This window comes from Eulemur rufifrons, chromosome 28 (genome assembly GCF_041146395.1).
Source record: "Eulemur rufifrons isolate Redbay chromosome 28, OSU_ERuf_1, whole genome shotgun sequence".
Classification (NCBI taxonomy): domain Eukaryota; kingdom Metazoa; phylum Chordata; class Mammalia; order Primates; family Lemuridae; genus Eulemur; species Eulemur rufifrons.
The window spans coordinates 43,557,005-43,571,681 of record NC_091010.1 but is presented as its reverse complement, the minus strand read 5'-3'; the positions used below and the strand labels follow the sequence as shown (position 1 = coordinate 43,571,681).

The 14,677-nt window shown below is 40.1% G+C and overlaps 1 protein-coding gene across 4 annotated transcripts in view; it reads left to right on the top strand.

The window, feature by feature from the left end:
• Positions 1 to 14,677, top strand: part of SORBS1 (sorbin and SH3 domain containing 1) — a 218,240-nt gene that overhangs the window by 90,970 nt on the left and 112,593 nt on the right. The gene's annotated exons all lie outside the window — the stretch shown is intronic.

Sequence of the window (14,677 nt, the reverse complement as noted above, 5' to 3'; positions counted from 1 at the left end):
CACTGGTCAGTCAATTTATCAACGCCTTTGGCAAACTTACGCAGTCATTCTGATCTCATGCTACCCAAGGCCCCACTGCACCTGATTCTCCGCATTTAAACGTGCTGGTTAGTTTTTAGAGCTGTGATATTAGCAGATGGGAATTTGAAATGCTTCATTACCATTCTGAGAGTTCAAATATTTTTTCATTTCTGTTTTTAGTAAGAGCTTTAGGCACATGTTTTAGTCTTTTCTTTACAATCTAATGTATTTACTTAGACTTTACATTTTTACAGAAGAAAAACTTATTTATTTTTGTACTTTTATTATTAAACAGATAGGAAAAAAGTCTACAATTATATGCTTCTTAAGCTGGATTTCCTCCAGAAATGTAACATATTCACCAAACTCCACAAATACCAAAGTTCCCTTTAAGCAGATTGGGAACCAACCCAAGAGTTCTAAAGTTACATTTTCCTGAAGGATTTTTGTTGTATACTTAAAAAAAGAGATGGGGTGGGGTAGAGATTCTTGTATGAAACCTTTATCCTTTCCTCCATCTCTATAGTCTTCCTAAAATGCCCTCTTGGACTTTTTGATGGTTTGATTTCCAGACATGCAAGATATACTATAAATTTAAACAGTGAGATCCATTATTCAATGCCACACATTTAGTGAACTTTTATTGAATGAATGAGTTCAAAAGCACCAAAGGGCATTTGATTGTGGACTTGCTTTAAATTAATGATTTTTTTTTTAAAGGAGAAAGCCATATATTCCCTATCTTAGAACTTGTATATAAGATTTTGGATTTTAGTTTTAGAGACATTTGGACTTATATAAATGTCATGAAACCTTAGATTTTAATTCTCACTGTTTCTTTTTTTTTTTAAGAGGGGAAGGGAATGCCACAATGAAATTTTAAAAGCAATTTAGAAATATTTTAGTGTCCTTGTTACTTAAACGTCATACAGTCAGACACAGACAGACGCCTGTCTTCAGGGAGCTTTAACATTTAGAAAGCAGAGCAGGACCACAGACATAGTAATTGTGACATCTATTGCTGACTTGGCTTCCCCCTTTGTCCTGTTGGAAGGGCTTGGCAGCATGGGGGTACTTTCTGTTTCAGGGAGGATGTGTGTCTGGATGTTGCATTTTCTCATCTCATCCTGGATAGCTCAGGACTTTAAGGCTCACGACATTTGGAAACTGTGGTTCCTTCCAGCCCTAAAATTCTATGATACTGAGTCCTTTGGCCTATGAAACATTCTTAAAGACTGCATTTTTTTGGTTTTGAGATTGAACTCAATTACTGGCCTGCGTTTCATACAGCCAAGGGTGCTGCTGTCCTGCAACCTACAGCCTGCAAAGTTCTATGCAAATGTGGGGTGCTGGGTGAGGTCACCATAAGGTTTGTGTGGAGTTTCTCTGCCCAAGGCAAAAGCCTTAATTCCTGGCAGTGTCCTTGCTCCCTTCATGCAGAATCCAGTAAATTGTTGTTATAGTAAAACAGTGACTAACTGGAGCCTTTTATTAACCAGGATTTCCGCTTACCTCCAACTCTCCTTGCTCTTCATTTTTGAATTAGAACAGGATAAATGGGGGAATCAATTATGTCAATAGGTGACCGTCCGAGTTCTTCCCATGTGCCAAGCACTTGTGCAATGTGGGTAAATGGCTGGTGGGATTAACCCTCACAACAGGGCGGCTAGTGCTGCTTTCATCCCTGCTTTGCATATGAGGAGCTGGGGCTTACAGTGCAGTCATTGCCTTAGCACCTAGAACTTTGCGCTAATACAGTTGGTTGAAGGATTTAATTATTCTATTAATCAAGATCTCAACACCCGCCCCAGCCCACCATCCCCATCAGCATCGTACACCAACTGGAATGAAATACATAGTTCTTTCCCCACAGCATTGTGTGTTCTACTTATATAAGTTGTGAATTGTGCAGACAAGGTCATTTTGTGTTCAGAACCATTCTCTTTAACATTTGTTAGTTTGGAAATGGTCTCTTTAACATCCCTAACTCTGTCACCTTTTATTCCATTTCAGTGGTTGATAGTGTAGTATCTCTATTGAATCAGTAAGACTCTTTGAGTTCTAAAGTATGTTTTGACACCTTTTATTTTCTGGTAATTTTATCTCGTCAGCCACCAAGGCAATTGGGCAGAAAAAAATCTTCCTGTGGACAAAACAGCAGAATGAGATTTAGGGAGTATACTCAGAAGATCAAATTCTCTCTGAGCAGCAGTTTTTGCTACACATAAACAAGAGAAGACAAATGTGGAAATTGTCACCTGTGGTTGCTGTAATCAAGGCCTCTGTGGGGCTTTTCACGGCCAAATGGGCAAAACAAGTTTAATGGGAGCTTCTCTCCTGGGCAGAGAGGGTATATGTGGTTGACGGAGTTTTCCTTTTTTTTTTTTTTGGTCTGATAAAAAGCATGTGCACCAGTGCCCGCCCCTCCTGTGGCTGGCCCCAGCTCACAAGCAGTCAGCCCACATGCCCTCCCTGCCCCAGGGCCCCCGCCTATACAGTGCATTCTGCCTGCCTCAGCCAGATTAATCTTTGTCTCAGTTCATTTTCTGCTGCTATAACAGAATACTACAGACTGGGTAATTTATAAAGAAGAGACGTTTATTTGGCTCATGGTTCTGGAGGCTGGGAAGTCCTAGATTGGGGGGCTGCATCTGGTGAGGGCCTTCTTGCTGTTTCATGACACGGTGGAAGGCATCTCATGGCATGAGAGGGCCAGAGCACGTGAGACAGAGAAAGATCAGGCCAAACTCATCCTTTTATCAGGAGCCCACTCCGAGATAACTAACCCACTCCCTGGGTAACAGCATTAATCCGTTCCTAAAGGCAGAGCCCTCATGACCTAATCACCCCTTAAAGGGCCCAACTTTTAATACTGTCACAATGGCAATTAAATTTCAACATGAGTTTTAGAGGAGACATTCCAACCTTTGCAATCTTTTTTTCCTTTTGATTTCTTTCCAGCCTCCAGAACTGTGAGAAGAAACCTTTGCAATCTTGAATTAGGAAACTTTGCTTCTACAGAACTTACCTTGGGTTTCATGGACTAATAGAATGCCATTGCTTGACATTCAGCACCGTTGTGTGGTCTGTGTGCACCATGTACCCAGTTTCACTTCCACGCACTCTTCAGTGCAAACCCTTTGCGTGAACTGAACTGGACTTGGGTCTGTTCTGTGCCACGTGCTAAACATTTCCCAGGTGGAAGTTACTTTGGGAACTCAAGGCACTTAGTGAGGAGAAGAATCTTGTTAAAATCAAAAGACATGGAAGACAGTAAGTCTTATGTGTAAATCGAGTGACACCTAGCCAGTAATACCCATGAGAGTTAACTATTGGGAGAAACAGTACGGTGGTTACTTCTTATGGGAGGTTACGTTATAGCGGGGATCGTGCTGGTGGGGAAAGACTGGCTGACACCTCATGAGGGAGAAAAGTGGGTGCTGTAAGCTTTTGAAAGGAGAGCTGACTGAGACCATTCTTTTAATTAGTTTGAAAATACCAGCCTCCATGTAGTTGAAAAGAACATCTGCTGCTACTCAGAGAAATCAGCTGAGGAGAAAATGGTTTCGAGCCTCCTCCTCAGATGCAATTGATGATGATCGTGCTGAAAGCAGCTAAACTTTATCGAACACTTTCTAACACTGTACAAGGCACTGGATGTGCTTGACCTCATTTAATCCTCACCATAAAACTGTGAGATTGATGGCTGTTGTTATTCCAATTTTATAGCTGAGGAAACTGAGGCTCAGCAATGTTAACTGAATAACCTCAGGTCATGCATCTAGTAAGTGGCAGAGCAATAACTCAATTCCAAGTTATACTTATTCTAGAGTTCCTTTTGCATTTGTTTAAAAGGTATGGGCAAGTAGGGGGTGTTGGTGGGTGTCACTGGTTTCTAAAATCTGCTAGACAATGTTGCATATGCTCTTATTCAGTTTTCACTTCCCCTAATAAACACTTTCTATAAAGAAGTTGATAGCATAAGAACCACAGGGCTTTTTTAAGCACCCAGAAAAGGGTGCGTTTGTCAGCATGTGCCCAAGTCTTTCCCAAGTCTTTCAGCTTGTCATTCTCTCAGCGGGATCTTCCTGTGGCAGAAGGCAGTCTACAGATACTCTTCCATGTTGTTCCTAGTGATTTATCAAGGTTTCAAGGGTATTAGTCTTCTCTTCCCAGTTAGAATATAAGGTCTTTGAGGGCAAGCGCCATTTCTTGTCTTGGTTGATAAATTTGATTATTTTATTACCACAGCTGGATTAAAAAAAAAAAAGTCCCCTAAGGTAAGCCACCTGTCTTTTTTAGGTCTGTATATTCCCTGAGCAACCTTTGTACAGGAGCATCTTGCCTCAGGCAGGGACTGTTTTGTTCCTCCCTGGGTGAGGCTATGGGGTGAAGTGCAAAGAGCCCAGGCGTAGAAGCCTAAGCCAGGATGTGTGTTCCAGTTTTCCTACTTGGTTCTGCAAGACTCCTAAGTGAATCTTCTAACTTTTATTGAAGCTCAGTTTCTTCTTTTGCAAAATGAGTATAGAAACATTACTAGGTGTTCTGAGGCGTAGAAATGACATGATATGTAAAGTGCTGGTTCACAGTAGCATTTAGGAAATGAAGAGATGGTTCGTCTCTCTGTTCTGTAAGGTGGGCACAAGGCCTTGCACAGAATGCATGCATGATCAGTGTGTCTTGACAGTAATGGTTTGGTTTCTTGAGACCTGACCCTGAGGAGTGAGCAACTCTGAAGTCTTTTAAAACATGATGCCTTTATTAAGAGCATCCTTCATTGCCTGACTTTCAATAGGAAGGTGGACCTGGAGACCGTTTCTTGTCAGTTCTATGTCAGTTCATAAAGCATGGTATTGGGTCCAGGTAAGCATTCGTTATATCAACCTCAGGACCAGATATACAGTGATTCATTAGTCTATTAAAACAACAAAGAATAAAAAGGGCTAGATTGGTCCTTATTTGCCAGAATACTTTTATAACACAACCATTTACAATGTTTCATATACACAATCATCCCTTGGTATACACAAGGGATTGGTTTCAGGACCCTGCATATACCCAAATCCACTGATACTCAAGTCCCACAGAGGGCCCTGCAGAATTTGAGTACCCAGAAAGTTGGTCCTCCATATATCCGGGTTCTACATCCTACAAATTCAGATAGATATCTCTGAATTTCGTTGGAAAAAAAAAAGTCCGAGAGTAACCTGCGCATTTCAAATCCATGTTGTTTGAGGGTAAACTGTATTTTTATATGTAATCTTAAAAACAACTTATTAAAGTCAGTATTATTAATTCCCTTTTATGAGTGAGTAAACCGAGGCTGACAAATGAAGGGACTCCCAATTTGCACAGCCCTGCCAAAGTCTGGATTCAAATCCAGTACTTCTGACCCTGGCTTTTGTTACTGTTGTTCTCCTGAAGCCGCCAGGCACATATAGCAATGGAAGTCAGACGTGTATACCAGATACCAACCAAGCCAGTGTCCTTCTATGACTGCAACATAGACAAATTTTGTATATGTGTTTATATATGTGTGTGTGAATATATAAACATATATATTAAAATATAAATGTATAATAGATGCCAAACTATTTCTGTCTGGTCTGAGAGACAATATAGATTTTTTTTTTTTAAAAACTACCTTTATTGAATATTTGCTGTGAGCTTGGTACTATATTGAATGTTTTAGTAGTTTTGTCTTAATTTGAAGAAAACCCGCTTCAGAAAATTGCACTGTATGCTCACGTGCTTCGATGCAGCTTTTATACCTGATATACTCAAAAATTGCCTGAAAGTCAGGTACAAGGAAATGAGGAGAACAGAGAGAAGTAGCTAACGCGGTGTAATTCGCTGCGTGAGTAATGGGGGCCGAGGCCTGACGTCCATGACGGTGGGCACTGAGGATCTGGCGTGGGCCTTGGCCTCCGTGGCCTGAGTTCAGGGATTATTGATTCTGGGCCTGTATATGTGTGTTCCACTTCAGTTTTCAAACCAATGCCACTGAGAAGAGAGGTTTTCTCAGGAAAGATAATGTTTTTAGTGTTTCATATTGACTTTTTGGTAGGTTAGTATACATCCAGTAAAATATCAAAACTTCCAAAGGAAAACAAGCCATTCCTGAATAAGCCAGTATTATGAATTGAGGTATTTAAGTTATGTATTTGCCAAAGACCCAAAGTCTTTTTCCTGAATGGAGCCTCTGTTCCCTCATTCCTGAGCACGGTATGGGCCTGTACCGCAGATGTCTGTGTAATATATGATGTGGTAAATGCGTAGCCTTAGGGATCTCGTGGTTTCAAAGAAAAGTTGAGAGGGAACTATGGATTGTCTGTGAGAGTGGACACCGCTCCTGCCATATCAAACCCACCCTTCTTTCCCATTTTCAAGCTCTAACAGACCCCTTTTCAGCTTTTTAAGATTTTTTTCTTTCGGCTACACTCAGTACTTCTTAGTCTTGTTTACCTATATCGTGGCCTCTGGCCCAACCTTGACTCTCCTGAGAATTCAAAAAGCTTTCGTTCACGCTGTCTTGACAGGTAGACGTTGTATGGTGACTGCTTCAGAAGGAAGGCGGCATCTGTATCCTGGGCTTGCCTTTATTATTTTGAGGTTATGTGTTTACTATTTAAACAGAGCTAAGATGTTTTGCTTTTATCTAATGAATTTGGGAGTCTGCCCTATTTTAAATTATCTAGATTGTCTAAGTGGAGGGTTCCAAATGTACTGGATGCCGCAATTAGACAGCTTTGTTTTGGTTCTGTAGACACAACCATATTTGGGAAACACAAAAGGGCCAGTTTTTGCATTTAAGACTTGTCTTGGTTAATAGCGCGTGTTTAAGAAACTTTGCGTGCCCAGAGTTATACATATAAAGAGTTTGAGAAGGAGCTCAGGGCTCTGGAATGCCATGAAGTCAGGTCAGAAGCAGGGAATTGGCAGTGAGCAGGCCTGGGGAGCAATGGGGGCGCTGTGCGTGTTGTCACCTGGCAGCCCCTGCTAACTATTTTAAGATGAAATGTTCTGGTGCAATTGTTTTAGGAAATCTGGCTGAACATTCCAGTCACCTTATTCCCTGCATTGTCCTCATAAGGAACTTCATGGGAGTATGTGACTTCATTAAACAAAAAGCAATGGCTGGCGACTGATGTTGGAACTACACATTTGGGGCATTGACTGTTATTGTCCCTGTGGAAGGTTGCGTCACGTAGCACTGCCGTGTTCTAGTAGATGTGACTGTCAGTAGTATCTTTTAGGTTGTGGCCTAGAATTTTTTCTTGAAAGTTCTAAAGATTATACAGTTGCATATCAAGTGCCAAGTAGGAGCTAAAAAAACAATTACTTTTCATTAAAAAAGAAACATAACCACATTATAAACAATTTGGAAAATAGAAAAGAAAGAAAATAGTTACCTACAATTCCACACTGCCACAATCACTATTAGAATTTGGGTAAATTTCCTTTCAAATATATGCATATATTTTGCTTTTTATATAATTAGAATCACAAAAGTCACACAGACCTCTACCCTGCTCTATTCACCCAATCGTAAGCCTTTTCCCCTGTTGTGTGGGGTCTATATCACCATTATTCTCATAGCTGTTCAACAGCCCAGCCAGTGGACGTGTGGTCAGGTAATAGGTACCCCTGTTTTTGAACATCAGAGTGTCTCTAAGCTTTCATTATTAATAAAGCTGTGGTAAACATCTCTGTATATTTAGCTTTATCATCATTCAAGGTTCTTTCTTTGGAGTAGATTCCTCCAAAGCACAAAGGGTATGAGGTACCTTGCTCTTGATTTGTAGTGCCGAAAATAGTGGTAACAATTTACAGTGTCACTGTCTGGGTAGGAAAAAGTCAATGTCTTCTTGTTTTCCTACATTGAATATTAGTTTTTTAAAATATGTGGACTAATGTTATAAGTAGGAAAAATGCTTAGTTATTATTTCAATTTTTTTAACTAGTCAGGTTAAATGAACGTTTTCTCATTGATTTGTTTATTATTTGCATTTTCTCTTAGAATTATTTCCTCATGCCTTAAAAAATTTTTTTCTTGGCAATTAGTACGATTACATTGTAAACTAAGGATATTAACCCTCTCTATTATGTTTGCTGCAAGCTATGCATTTTAATACGTAGAGAATGTAATACATGGTTATGAACCATCTCCTAAATTCTGTTTAAAGCTCAAATAATACTGCATTTATAAGACTTGAACCTGTTTTGGGGGCTGCATTTTACTTTATTGCCAATTTTATTGGCAGAAATCAACTTTGTATGTTTATGTAAAAGGTTCTGCTCAAATAATAAAAGGTAAAAAAATGATTGCAGATTTATTGGTAATTATTGTTCTAGCTCTGAATCTGCCTCTTCTCTGGCATGGGCCTGGGATGAGAGTTTGATGATGTTAGTAGGAGCTTGGGCATGGGCATTCTCAATTTTGTGATCATAAATAGGTCTTATTAAAATGAGCTCTTCATCTCCATGACTTTTAATAGGTATTAAAAACAAAACTAGATGAAAATAAAGACGTTTAATTTTTGTTAGGCCAGTGCATCTGGTTGTTGAGATTGGCCCTAAATTTTGGGAGGGGAGGGAAAGAGCATTTGTGGGAGGCAACAACGAGATTAAAGGCTTGGGTGTGGGAAATCCTGTCAGGATTTAATAGGAATAACAAGTACGGTGCACATGGAGTTTGGGGCTCATGGAAGACATGAGGGAGATGAGACTGGAAAAGTGATGGGACATGATCCTACAGGCTCTTATGGCACGTTAAGGAATTTGGACTTGAAGTTTTAGATCAGTATCTCCGAAAGCATGACATTTGAGGTGATTTCAGAAAGTATGTCATTAAACATTTGGAAATTTTAGTATCTATTCATGCCTTGATTCTCTCTCTCGTGCAGAATTTATTCCTTTTTTTTCCCGCCCCAGTCACACTCGGGCCAGATTGCCAGCAGAAGCGTTATCCCATCGCATTATATTTAAATGGCACACATGTGTCATGCTACAACCCTGATGGCCTGACGATGGCCAACCCTGCTGATGGCCTCAAAGACAGCAATCTTGTCTGATTGTGTTGTCTCCCCTGGGCCAGGCACTGTCCTGGGTACAGAGTAGGTGCTGAAGAAATGCTGTTTGAATTGTATCATCAGATCTGTGTTTTAGATATAATATTCCTTCCCTGGAGCTTCACTGCCTCTTTGCCCTGTACTGTCCAGCCAACCCCTCTGAGGCTTATAGGAGCCCCGTGGATTTTTTTCCCCATTGAAATTTGACCCAGGTTGAAGTGAAAGGTGGGGAGTGGGTGGGTGCCTACACAGTGGCCTGAGGGGGCTCATGGAACCTCCCTTGTACACAGTTGGAAAACCATGAAAATGGACACGGTAGCCTACATGGGTCCTTCTGGTTCTGATATTCCAGATGAAACCCTCAGGGAGGTGAGTATGTAGTTAGAAAGGAATAAAGATCAGCTCGTGACCCTTTGGCACTTAAACTCCCAGAAGAACGACAGCAGCCCTGTTCTAGAAGGAGGATCCTTAAGGCCCAAGGTAAACCAGTTCACAGTGACACTTAGGAATCAGTCCCAGAAAGTGTTTGTGAGGAGGAGGAGGAGGAGGGAGTTAACTGTCTTAAATGCAGTGGAAATATCAGTGAGGCCCTGAGCAGGACAGAAACTTTGGACTTGGCCATGTATGTGCACTGGAAACCTTTCTGAAGGCCATTTCAGATAATTGGTTAGAACGGAAATCGAGTTGGAGGGACTCCAGGAGGAAATGAGAGGATGTGGAGGATGGCCTTTCTGGTGTGTTTTCCTATTGCTCCCTCTCCAGAAACATCGGTCTTTTCACAGAAACCTTGTGCTTGTTGTGTTCTGAGCCCCAGCCGTGTCATGGGATTCCAGACTGAAGTTAATGTCAGGGTCAAGTTTATCCTCGTTTCTTCCCCTTGAAAGGAAGTATCAGCAACTCAGTGTTTATCCTTTCTGGCTTTCTGAAGAGCCTCTGCACCCTCTCCAGCAACACAGAGAGTGCATTTGAGGAGAAATGACATTAATAGAGATTGAGAAGAGAAGGAACTGTTGAAAATTGGACAAGCGTGGCTCTGCTGGTGGATCAGCAAAGTACAAGGAAATAAGGCCAACCATTTATTCTGGGGCTTTGTGAGCTGTCTCTATTCTTTTCAAGCCATTGTAAGTAGCTGCAAATATATAAAATCAAGTCCCAGGTTGGATATTAAAGCTAGAATATAACTAGCATTTTGTCCAAGTGTTGAGCTAACTTCCTTTTAAGCAGCAACAATGGTGGTAAGGAGGGTCTTGGTTCTCTTGAAGGTGAGACTCCAAAGTTAGGTTCTGAAGGCTAAACCGAGGCAAGGGCAAAGTGCATGACTGAGCACCCACTGCCTGCTCAGTGCTGATGATGACACAGCCCTTCCTTTCCAGAAATTTACAATCTGGTTTTGAGGACAGGGGAGCTATGGAGGCAAAACCCCACAGTGCATAGGAGAAGCTGGAGCAGGCTGTGTGGGAGGTTTAGCCAAAGGCTCATTCTCTTCTAAGAACCTTTGCTGGACCTTGAATTCATTTTTATAGACAAATTCAATTTCTCCCTAGTCATGGATCCCCAAACTATCCATATAAGGACCTTCTTTCCTCCCCTAGTAAACAGCCCATATTTAGTTATTTGACCCTATTTCAGCTGGGAGCATGAGTGTAACTTTTGCTTTTTAGTAATTATTCACTCTGTGTTATCAAAATTTATCTTAGAATTATAGGGTCGTGGAATTAGGGAGGGACCGTGCAGAACCATTAATTACCCGAATGCATTCTTAACAACTCTGGCTCCTTCACATCTTGTTCTTCTGGTGGAATGTCTGTGTTGATGCTCTGGTGTGTTGACCAAGTACGGTAGGTCCCAACAGCCCAAGGTGAGGAATGGCAGCTTGACCCACACTGGCCCAACCAAGCTGTGACACTGTATTGGTTCCTATAACCCACTAAGGGAATAACTGCCCACTTGCAGTTGTCTCAAATTGCCACTAGACAGCACTGTCCATCTTTTTGGCTCTTATTCAGAGGTGCCTGGCTCCTTTGGAGGGACTTGTGGGACACATTCCAAAGGCATGCTATCATGTACTCAACCAAATCAAGCTCTTTATAGCTTAGTTTTAAAATAAATTTTAAGTGTCAGAGGTTTTTATGCAAAATAAACTCTCAAGTTCTACATCTGATTGTCATAGCCTATAAACAGCAGGGACTAGATTATGATTTTCAAAGCTTTCAGCGTTTTTCTGATCAGGCTCAGTTTGTGTAGTGTCCTGGAGGTATCCTTGCTGCCCAGCCTCTGAGCTCTTCACATTGTAGAGAAAAAATTATTGCTGAGCCACTTGGGATTTAGATCTGGCCGGCCTCACCTCGGGAGAAAGGAATGAATTCTCCTCTTCAGTTGAAACCTTTAGGACTCCTCCCTCCCATCCTCTACTGGCTAAGGTTCTTGGGATGCAAAGAACCAGAAACCACCTCTGGTGAGTTCAAACCAAAAAGGGATTTACTGGTAAGATCTTGGGTAGTTCACGGAGTTTATGGAAGGTTGGAGAACTGCACTCAGAACTGGGGCAGGAATTCCAGGAGGCTGAGTTGGCTGGAATCAGAGCCAGAATCAGGCCCTGGAATAGTCCGTTGCTGCTGTTGCCATCACTGGTGAGGACTGGACACTGCTGTCCTTGCTGAAGCTTTATTTTCAACTGCCCCCTGCTTCTTTGCATCACCTGCTACAGATTCAGACAGTCACTAAGCGAGAGCACGTATTAGCACCTACTGCCCAAAAAGTCCTGTATGCAGAGCTGGTACTCACCTATACATTGTCATTGTCACCTGCTATTGTCATACTAGTTCTTAAAATATTGAAATAGTTTCTCACCACCCTGGATCCGTTCTCTTTCCACCTTCTCTCTGTCCAGCCACTAAATGGTTAATACCAAGTACAGGGAGGGGCCTCCCAGAGTGGGCCACAACTGGCATCAACTCTGGTTAGTGACCATTTGTGGCAAAATGATGATTAAATATTTTAAGTATTATCCCTAACCATGTCTACTTCAGGTCAGTTTGTAAGTAAGGGTGGGGCTGACACCGAAAGCTAGTAGCTTCTATATTAAAAAATATAAAATGTGCAAAGGGCTGCCTACATATGACAGTGATTACTCATCATGTGAGAATTGATCATCCTTTGTTTAGCTCATAAGACATCTCCATTCATTTCTTCCTCACCCTAAGAATGCTATGTGCTTTGTGCTTATTTTTAACATTAAGATGAATTAATATAATTAATATAACTATATTAATATAATATAATAATAATTAATATAATAATTCATTAAGATGAATTAATATAATATAATGAATAATATTCCCTATACAGAGGGAATTAGTAAATGGATTATGGAATGTTATTATAATGAAATATTATACAACTGTTAAAATGATGGATATGCTACCTGTGTAGAAACCCAGAAGAATATTCATGAAATACTTAATTTAAAAATTAGAGCACAAAGCTACCCAGATATTATATTTGCAACTGTGAGCATGCTATTTATGCATTTAAAGTTTAGAAAGGATTGTAAAGGAATAAAAATAGTTTCTGTTAAAATAACTTCACAGTTGAATTTAGAAGCTTTCTTCAATCATGTTTTAAAAATTGCATAAATAAAACTTTGACATAATAAAATTGATTGTGAAAATTATTTATAAAATAAAAACATTTGGATGCTATCACAACAGCCCTTTTGGTCCTGGGAGACAAACTGAGGTATCAAAAAACTAGGATTGGAAAACACAAGGGCATATATTAATAGATAACAGCAGGTTGCATGTTGCTTGACTAAAAGAACAAATGTCTCGACAGCTTAGAGAACAATCTGGGGGGGCTACTGAAGGTCATGGGTAGTCTCAGGTGTACATGACAGTGACAAAGTCAAAGTTACTGCTGATTTGGTCTACAGAGAAGGACTTAGAATGATTTCCTTTTTGCCTCTAGCATTCTACTCTGTCAGTTTCAAGGACAGCAAGCAAAGCAACCACCCTTTTCTAAGTTTCTTAGAAAAGGAAACTAAAGCATGTCTCCTTATGCAGACCCTTATACTATATCTTGACATCCCTATTACAGAGTTCATGAAGCAGGAATTTTCTCTGTATCATTGCTCCTCATGTTTTAAAGTGCAAATGGAGCATCTGGGATCTTGTTAAAATGCAGATTCTGATTCAGGAGATGTAGGGTGGAATCTGAGTTTCTGCATTTTTAATAAGCTGCCAGCTAATGCTGTGCTTCTGGTCTGTGGACCACACTTGAAATATCAAGGTTCTACATATCCCGAGGACTTGTTTTTTGGATTGTGTGATTTTCAGATGTATTCAGTAAGACCTTGCTATTCAAAGTATATGCTTTGAAAACTATAAAACATTGCTGAGAGAAATTAAAGAAGGCCTGGATAAAGGGAGAGAGAGACCACATTCATGAATTGGAAGACTCAATATTATTAAACCGTTTTCCCCAGATCTATAGATTCAATAGCATGATCCCAATCAGAACTCCAACAGACTTTTTTTTTTTTTTTGGTAGAAATTGATAAGATGGTCTTAAACTTTACATGAAAATGCAAAGGACCTAAAATAGCAAAAACAATTTTGAAAAAGAATCAAGTTGGAAGACATACCACCTGATTTCAAGACTATATAAAGCTATAGTAATCAAGACACTTATTAGATAAAGACAGCTCAACGGAACAGGATAGAGTCCAGAAATTGACCCACACACATATAGCCAGTTACTTTTCAAAAGTGTTATTCTGAATGAGAGAAGCCAGGCACATAGATTATGTATACTATGATACCATTTATACAAAATACAAAAAAAGGTAAAACTATAGTGACAGAAAGCAGATCAGTGGTTAACAGGGTCTTGGAATGGTACATGATGATAGGTTCAAGGGAATGTTTTTTGGGAGCATGAGGGAACTTTTCAGGGTGATGGAAATTCTGTATATTGTAATTGTGTTATAGGACATATATATTTATCAAACGTCATCAAATTGTATAATTAAAATGGATACATTTGGTTGTATGCAAATTATAACTAAAAAAAAATCTTCTGGATATATATTAGGGCATTGCCAGTATAATTTAAGCTTTCTTTGATTTGAGACCTTTACTAAATCAAGGGGTTATCCATTTAAACACCAGTGATTGGTTCTCACTGCAGGGGGTAGAGTGGGGTGCTTGGAGCTTGGACCTGGGAGTCAGCTAGCTGTCTGGGTTCCATTATCAACTCCTCCACCACGGCAGCCAAGCTGCTTCACCTCTCTGTGTCTCGGTTTCCTCATTTATGCAAACTAACATAATGTTAGTGCTTACCTCAGGGTTGTTGAGAGGATCAAATGCATTAATATTAATATATTTAAAGCACTTAGAACATTGCCTTGTGTGTAGTAAGCTATTATATATGTAAGCATTCCCTATTATTATTGACCTCTGATAATCTGGTTTGTGTTATAATTTTATCTGTTTCCTAAAATGTGTTTTTTTCCTTTCCTTTGCATCCTCCTTGAACCATGTGCATTCATGTAACTTGAAGTCTTTAATGTTAAATAGAATGTTGGA